This window comes from Psammomys obesus, unplaced genomic scaffold (genome assembly GCF_907164565.1).
Source record: "Psammomys obesus unplaced genomic scaffold, mPsaObe1.curated_primary_1811, whole genome shotgun sequence".
NCBI classification, from domain to species: Eukaryota; Metazoa; Chordata; class Mammalia; order Rodentia; family Muridae; genus Psammomys; species Psammomys obesus.
In genome coordinates, this window is record NW_026591597.1 from 508,394 (window position 1) to 517,893 (window position 9,500).

Consider the following 9,500-nt stretch of genomic DNA (forward strand, 5'->3'; position numbering starts at 1 on the left):
TCTTCTTCTTCTTCTTCTTCTTCTTCTTCTTCTTCTTCTTCTTCTTCCTTTTTGACAAGATCTTGCTGTATAGTCTAGGTTGATTTCAAATTTGTAATCCTCCTGCCTCTGCCTCTACAGTGCTAGATTTATAAGCATGTGCTGCTACTATTGGATTTCTGTATAAGAGGGGGTCCAACTTCATCCTTTTGCTTGGAGATATTCAGTTGTCCCAGCACCATTTACTGAATAGATTATTCTTTCCTCTGATGAATTGTTTTGGTGTCTTGCTGAGAATGAATCAGTCACACTCAGAAGTTATTCCCAGTGTCGATGATAATAACATGAATGATTGCTTATAGTTTATCTCAAAAACCTTTGCCCTTTCTACTCCAAGGCCATTTGTTTCAGAAATTGTCCTGGGATTTGTAATCTTGAGTAACACTGTATCAAACATACTGAAACATTAGAAGGGTATGCTTCTATAGGGACATGTGGGTAAATAACTGTACATTTTCCTTATCTACTGGGTGGGGAAAATAAGAGTGCTTAGACACAGAGTGTTTATGAGGATGAAATAGGGTTTAAATGATGCCTTTTGAACCATACACCAGGGGCACAATTGTAAAATGTTTTATAACATAAAGAAAGCAAACTTAATGCTTTGGCAGGGTTTGGATTAGGACACCAGAAAACAAGCTTTGCTCTTTGATTAACCAGCTGAATGACCTTGCCTAGTCACTTGACTCTCAATTTCCTGGTCTACTGAATGCAGGTAATGACACCAACTCTAATCACTGTTCTGAATTATTAGATTGAAACTGGAGAGTGTGTGTGTGTAAATGTGGGTCGGAAAACATGTTCCTGTAGGCACTGTGAACAATTTATGAGTTACTTACATTCAAAGAAATTGTCTTTGACTCGTTTATAGTAAGTGATTTATTCCTTTTTGAGACCAACCACAAGCAATGTTTACCCCAATAAAACATTAACATGAGGTTTCTTACCACTCATCTGGGCAAAGGCCAAGGCCTGGTATTTGGCTCAAAGAAAGTAGTTGTACATTGTTTAATAACAATCAGGCCCTTAGGCAACTCTAAATAAATACTTTGGGTGTCTGGATTAGAACGTAACTAGGGAGTACCACAACCACAGTCTTTTATTGATAGCTTAGACTGTGTAGGGAGTATGCTTTTCTTTAAAAAGAAGTCCTGGGCTTGATATATAGCTTTCTTAGTAGAGTACTTGCCTTGGCATCCGTGAAGCCCTAGGTTTGATCCCCAGCACCACATGAGCCTAGCATGGTGGTGCATGCCTTTAGGCCTAGCACTTGGGAGGTGGACACAGGAGGATCAGAAGTTCAAGGTCATTCTTGGCTACACAGTGAGGAATTTGGGCTGAGCCTGAATTCATGAGACAAAAAAACCCAGGATAACCTTAATTTACATTGTGATGAGCTTACAACCCAAGCCTTCATCGGCTCCATTTACTACCTCATGGAGTTAAGGGGAGAAAAATAGTGTGCCAGAGGGAACTTGATTTGTAGGGAAGAAGCAGTGAGCCAGATAATACCAGCAGCCCAAGTGCTAGCTGCCTCATTGAGAAAGGTATACATCATGCAGCTTTCCTAGATGTTTCTCCCCACCCAAACAGGTTGTTGTAGATTCAATGAACTCTGACAGTGTCAATCTCTGGGAAATACAAATGTGATCTAATGGTTATGTACAGTCCATGATGGGGGTGGGGGGAAGAACTCTTTTATTGTTGCTAAGTGTGTTATAGTGGCACCAAAGAGGCCAGGCAGCTAGACTATTAATCCCGATGCCAAGTCTGGGTGTTATTTTAAATTGAGTCACTTAAGCTTTGAAAAAAATTTTTTTCATCCACAGACATTTTACTTGGTATAAGAAGAGGGCAAGAATAGTCACTGCACAGAGGATGGAATTTTCCAGAAGGTGGTAAAGAGGGCAGAATTTCATGAGAATGAGGGTAGAGTTACAAGATTAGGATCTGGAGATTTCCGAAAAGGAACTTCCTTTGTGAAGGTTTTCTCCTTAGGTGCTTTCCTTCCTAACCACAAAGAGCTACACTCAGTTTATAGCTCGACGTGATTTATCTCAGATTCTGAAACAGCCTTTAGCACCCCCCCCCCCGGCCCCTTCAGCGAAGTGTTAACATAAGCTGACATGGTGGCAGGTACCTGCAGTCTCAGCCCTCCGGAAGCTGAAGCAGAGGCTCGGCACCCTGATTCTTGAAAACAACAAAAGAGTACATGCCACTTCTTACCAGCTGTATCTCGGTTTCCTTACCAGTGAAGTGGAGATAATTCTACCTCTGAGGGTTGTGCTGAGGGTTAAATATCTGGACGCAAGTCAAGTGTGCTAATGACTGGTGCTAAGTGAGGGTATAGTGAGCGGGCACCATATGGAAGTGCTTAGACTCTGTGAGTGATTGTAGCTTGTAGAACCACATCCCTTGTCTTTTGTTCTTCCTGTGAGGCAGATTCCTCTAGGTCTTACAGATACCCAGACAGCCTAAGAGCTACTTGCATCTTTTTTGAAGCTGACTGAATATTAAAAATAAGTTTACAAGCTGATGATGTTAGCCCAGAGGCAGACAGCTTGCCTAGACTGAGTGAGATTCTGGATTCCATCTCTAGTCCTATATAATTTAAAAAGTTAAAAAAAAAATGCAAAAGCCAAAACCCAAGATAAAGCTCTAACGTTTTGATGAGGGCGGGGTGCCTCACACCTGTAATCTCAGCACTTGGCGGGCTGAGGTTAGGAATGTCATAATGAATTTGAGGACAGTCAAATTTCATAATGAATTTCAGCCCAGCCAAGACTACTGAACTATATAGAGTTGAGATCCTGCCTCAAAAGAAAGAGGTGGTCCCAGTGTGCTTTAAACATTTATATGTAAATTATTAATACTCAGGGGACATAAAAATCAAGTAATAAAAGTGTTATTTGCTGTATTCATCACATACAAATAGTACACTCACTATAGGCATATGATCAGAGATTGGAAACGCCAAAATCTTCCAGATCTGGTGTGTCAGCCTGCCTTCTGTCTTTTCACGTAACTGCATGTGGGGAAAACCTCAGAGGCAAATTTTAGTCTCTTCATTGGAGGAGGGATCAGAGCAAAGGTCTTCATTTCACCAAATTCTTGGGCTCTGGGCAGTTTATTGAAGGAAGGAAGGAAGGAAGGAAGGAAGGAAGGAAGGAAGGAAGGAAGGAAGGAAGGGAGGGAGGGAGGGAGGGAGGGAGGGAGGGAGGGAGGAAAGAAGGAAGGAAGGAACCTCTCTCCACCTCTGTCCCTCCGGGTCCTCAGAGTGATCTGTTGCCAGAGAATAAACAGTTCAAAGCAACAACATCAATATCTTTCTGAAAGAGACAAGTTCTTTCCCTAATGTTGAAGAAGGAGGTAAAAATCTAGATGGAGAAGTTACATTCCAGTAGCTTGGTTAATATTCACCTGGGGAGTGTCACAGGGAGCCAAGGGCCTTGCCTCATGTTTTGAGGGAATCATAAAATGGGCCCCATTTCCATATGTTATTAAAAAGAGTTGTGCAAAAATAAAGCACAACACTAAAACATGATCTGTAGACAAAAAACAAACAAAAAAATCTGTGTTTTTTTGAGATACAAGTGTGCATTTGAGTTCTGCCTGAGGAGTTTTCTTTTCCTACCGAGGAGAGCCTTGAAATCTCAGAGCAGAAGATAACAGCACAAGCTAGAGCGCTGGCCTGCCTTTGCTCAAGGATCCAAGTTAGAATCCCCAGAGCCCCTGGAAAGCAGAGTGGCATCCGCAGTGCCACTTCTCCTATGTTGAGTTGGTTTGTGAGGACAAGAGATTTTCTCTAGCAGCTTGTAGAAGGGCTTGTGCGACATATGCAAGAGATCCTGCCTGAAGTAAGGTTGAGGATGGGCAGCTAAGCTTGTCTTCTGACTGCCACATGAATATGCACATATATGAACACATGCACACAAACATACACACATACCATGTATACAAGCACACACCACACACACATCACGTGTGCACTTGCATGCTCCTGAGTGTGCGCACACCTACACACACACACCTCTCATACACTGATTTCCCCACTCTCCTTCCTGATTTGGTCTCCTGCCATTGTCATAGCAGCGATAAAGAGAAGGTATTCACAGCTGTAGAAGTGAACTTTCAGAACAAATGTGACCACAAGCACTCCTTTGGAGGAGGACCCTGTTGAGTGCTTTTTGTCTTAAAAATAAACAGCGCTGAAGCACGTTGCGGTGGCACACCCATGTAATCCCAGGAGTTGAGAGGTAGAGACAGGATGAGCAAGAATTTCAAGTCATCCTTGGCTAGTCTGGGCTACAGGAGCCTCTCATTCATTTTCTCCGCCCCCTTCCCATTCACGTCCTCTTTTCTTCAACCTCCCTCTTTCTGCGAGGCTGAGGTTCAACCTAGGGATTTAGGAATGTTAGGCTACCTCTAAGCTTTACCCTTAGCTAGCCCTTGTGGGCATTCTCTTTTGACTCAAAAGTCTGCCTTCATTTTTCTCCCCTCCACAAACAGGCAGGATGGAGGAAGGGAAAGGGCATGCAAGGTTCTAGGTTTGTCTGCCTCAGTTCCTTTCCTGCTTGGGGCTTTTGGCATCCAAGTATTAGATTCCTTTGTTGTCACTGTGGCTGTCCTACTTTCCTCCCCGCTTCAGGACTGTATAAAGATGGATTCAATGGATATTTAGTCAATGTTAGGTCTTAAACCAGGGACAAGCAGCTGAGGTACCTATCAAAACATCACCAGGTTCTTCCAGCATCCCTCAGTCCCTACCTATTACAGAGTACTTCTGGTTGCCATAACCACCCTCCCCCACCAGGGTGAATTTTCCAGCCCAAAAGCTGGGCTGTCCTTCCCTCCCCAGCTGCTCTTCCCTATAAAATGCAGCCATTTGGCTACACTGGTCCTTTACCCCCTTTTTTACCCTTTTGGCCTCTTGGTCTCCTGCCTCTCCCCTCCCCCCCCCTCATTAGGTAGCCCAGCTCAGTCTGTTGGTCGTGTCCACTCTGCATTCTCCCAGGTGTCTCTCCCCCTGGCTGTGCTGTCCCCAATATCTACAATAAACCTCCCCTGCCATACCCAGGAGCAGTCATGTCCTCATTTTTCTTTCTTTCTTTTTACTCAGTGGCCATAATAGAGATGGGTAATGTTGCCAGATGCCTGTCCTGGGAGCTGGCTGTACTCTACACAGAGCTGCTGGCATTCTCTAACAATCTAGCTCTCATTGTGATTCTTTAGTACGGTAGTCTTCTCCACCTGCTCTTGCTTGTTGGGATGCATGGCTTAATCATTCACTCATGTATTCATAAACTTAGCTTTTTAAAATTACATTTATTTAGTCTCTCTCTCTGTGTGTGTGTATATATATGTGTGTGTATTGGGGCATGTATGGAGGTCAGAGGATAACTTGTAGGAGTTTACCATGTGTGTTCCAGGAATCAAAGGAAGGTTGTTAGGATTGACAGCAAGCATCTTTCCCCACCGAGTCATCTCTACAGCCCCTTATAAGCTTCCATTTGTGGAAAATTTCAAATATATAAGAAAGCCCAGTGCACCCATCACTCAGATAAGATCATTAACTCACTGCAGCTGTCATTTCAATGATACTTCTACCTCCTCAACTAAGTTACTTTAAATGAATCCTATGTCATATTGTGCATCTGTAAATATTTTCCGTATGTATCTAAAAAATGTGTGATCTAGAGCAGTACCAGAATGCCATTATTTTGTCTTTAAAAAAATTAAATTGGGAGCTGGGCAGTGGTGCACTCAGGAGGCAGAGGCAGGCGGACCTCTGTGAGTTCAGGGCCAGCCTGGTCTACAGATTGAGCAATAGGACAACCAGGGCTACAGAGAGAAACCCTGTCTTGAAAACAAAACAAAACAAAACAAAACAAAACAAAACAACAACAACAAATTAAACTGGGTGTTGTGGCTCATGCTTGTAATCTCATGTGGGAAGCTGAGGCAGGAGGATCATGACGGGTCCCAGGAGGGCCTAAAAAAAAAAAAAAAAAAACATGCACACCAAAAGACAACAGTAAAATGTTTATATGGCTGAAAGTTAAATCTCAAAAACAAGTTATATTCACAATTCTAGTTTTTGGTCTTATCCCTTCTGCTCTCATCCTTCCCTTCCAACAGCCAGCATTCTGTTTTTAAGTATTTATAATCACATATATGTGGCCATACAACATACATACATTCATATACTTTATATATATGTGTGTGTGTCCAAATGTGTTTGAACCAGCTAGACAAGACCACCTTTCTGTCTCGCTTTTCTATTTGTTACTATACCTTGAGTACTAGCAGCTTTCCAAAAATACTTTACATATACATATGAACATACTAGTGAACATTTTGATTATTTCTATTCTTCTAATGTTCCAGTTGTCCTGGTTTGGTGTTTTGTTTGTTTTGTCAATTTGATGCAAGCTAGAGTCATCTGGGAAGAGGAAACCTCAGTTGAGAAAAATGCTTCTATCAGATTGGTCTGTAAGCAAGCTTGTGAGGCAATTTCTTGATTAGTGACTGTTGTGGGGAGCCCCACCCACTGTGGGCGGTGCTAGCCCTGGGTGAGTGGATCAGAAAGCAGGCTGAGCAAGCCAGAAAGCAGCACTTTTCCATGGACACTGCTCAGTGCCTGATTCCAGGTTCCATCTTGAGTTCCTGCGCTGACTTCTGTAATGATAGGCTGTGATCAGGGATTTAAGAGAAATAAATGCTTTCTCCCTCAAGCTGCTTCTGGTTAATGTTTCAGTACAGCAATAGAAAGCAAACTAAGACGCCAACCAGTGCCAATTCCTACTTCGCACACTATGTACAACCTTTCCTATCCCTGTGTGTGCAAGTTTGGGACAGATGCTTGGACTAGGATTTGAAGGTCAAAGGAAAAAAAAATACCAGTGGGAATTCTATATCAACAGCTGATTCTCCTCTATAGGCATTCACCATTTGCCTCCTCACATTGATGAATGCAGGATCTATTTCTGCACACATCAATTCTTTGGCTGTTTTGCCAATAAATCTTACTTCCTATTCCTCTTTCCTTCCATCTCTCTCTTTTTTTCTCTCTCTCTCTTCCTCGCCCTCTCTCTGCAATCTCACAAAGTTTCAGGCTGTCCTCAGACCGACTGGGTAATCCAAGCTGGCCTTGAATTCATTATCTTCTAGCTTCTGCCCTCTGTGCTGGGATTACAAGTGTGTGTCACAATGCGTGGCTTGAGACTGACATACTGTGTGTTCACAAGTCATTTGCATTGCTTTTAAAGGTGCCTGTGTTTATTTCTCATGAACCCTTTTATGTGGCTGGCCTGTTTTTCCATGTTTAGCTCTTTTCCTGTGATGATCAGGCAGGTGTCTTCGTAGACAGCTCCATCAGTGCTTGCCAGTCACTCAGGATCCTGGCTCGGTGGCAACCCTGACTTTGATCTTCTCTAATTAGCCTCCTACTATTTAAATTTACTAAGCTCCACCTTTTCTAGCCAGACTTTATAGCTGCTGCCAATTGAGGAGATGGGGTAGAGTCTGCTTACTCCAGCTTGTCTGGATATGGAATCACTGGCTTGGGGATTTTGTGCTTATTTTCTTCCCTGATTGAAATCCTTTTAGCTGTGGTTCTGGAGCTCCTACATAGTAGATGAATGCTCTACTGCTGAGCTGCGTCCCGCATACCCAGACAACAGTTGTCCTATCAGAGTAACGTTGCCTTCAGTGGCACTCGCCATTCCTGGGGATACCCCTGTGTGTGTCATTACCAGCTTCTCTCTACCCTCTTCTCTATGAAGCACCTATTTTTACCTGTATTTGGAACACTGACGTGCAGAAAGCATTTACAAACGGATGCTTAACAAAGGCCTGGACAGGAAGTAAGCAACACCAATTAAAAATAATGTATACGATGGCTCTGTGGCTAAGTCACCCACTGCCAAGTTTGATGATCTGAGTTTGATTCTGTGACCCACAAGGAAGAAAGAAAGAACCAAGGCCCACAAATTGTCCTCTGATTGCCACTTGCAAGCCATGCCTCAGGCATGCTCACACACTCACAGAATAACTGAAAGTATACAAAAATTAATAAAAATAACATGTCCTTGCTGATATCCATCCTTGTTAAGGGAATCCCACTGCAGATGAGGCCACACACATGGGGCGTGTGTGTATGTGTGTGTGTGTGTGTGTGTGTGTGTGTGTGTGTGTGTGGTGGTGCCACCCAAGAAGACAGAAATAACTGGACGGATGGTCTCAGTGCAAATGTGAACACAGAGGCTGTGTTCTCACCCCTCAGTCTCTGCCAGACTGCTGATTTGCCACTCTGCAAAAGTCATTTCGTCTTCTTGGATTTTCATTTCCTCTTCTGTAAAACGCTAGACTGAGATTCATTGCTGACTAAGGCTTTCCACTTGCACCATTTCAGGATCCTCAAGTGTCTGACTCAACAGTTGGCATGCCGTAAGGTTTAATTACGTGATCCAAATGATGAGCTATGCCTGCACAACCTGTCTCCACCATCCAAAATCTTGCCTTGGCAAGAGCATGAATGTGATAATTATGAGAGAAAAGATCTCCTTAAATTCTTACACCAGCAAGGCCTGCGTGCGAGCTTCTGGCAGCGTACATCTATTTTAACAATTATATTCTCCCGTTGCCTGCGTAACCTTTATTTAGTCAGGATGGAAGGCCTCATGTTCTTATCATACTTCTTGACTTTAGAGACTGGTTGCCCCCAACAGAGACAAACAAACAAAATGAGCTTTCTAAAAACATCTGGCATCACCAACTGTCTCCCCCCTAAAACACTTGGCTCGGTAAGGGCTCAGGGTTGATCTGGATTTGCCAAGTTACACCTCTCTTTCTTCCATAGTAAGTGCAGACACAGACAGTCCTTGTTATTTTTAGCATGTAGCAGATATCATGGGCCCCTCTAATGAGGCTGAAATATTTTGGTTTCCCTCAGGTTCCTTGAAGATGTATTTGGGAGCCATCCAGGCCCATTCCAGACATGCCGAAAGCCCAAGAAGGCTGCTCCAAGGCTGTGGTGTTGTGTGGATGAATCACTGGGCTGTTTGTACTTCTCACTCTATAATTGGTGTGTGAATCCCATTCAAGTAATTTACCACAATGTAATGAATGGCCCTTTTCCTGAAAACCTTTTTTTTTTTCCCCCAAGAGGGCCTTTCTCCCCTTTTGTCTAGTTTTTCTCAAAGCTGTTCACTGAGCAAATGTTCATTTGCTCCCTCAAACACGTGTAATGTCTAGAATCTAGAAAGGCCTTCATTCACTGTGTGCTGGACTCTAGACTTGGGATGAGACTACATCCAGAGAGAGCTTTGTTTTTATTCACAGGTGTTTCAATCTATTGCTGCTTCTTCGTCTTTCCATCCCTGAATCTGAGTCACTCATGACTAGGTACCGGTGGTTTTCTTAATATAAAACTAATAAAATTACCTCTTGGAGAGCTTTTA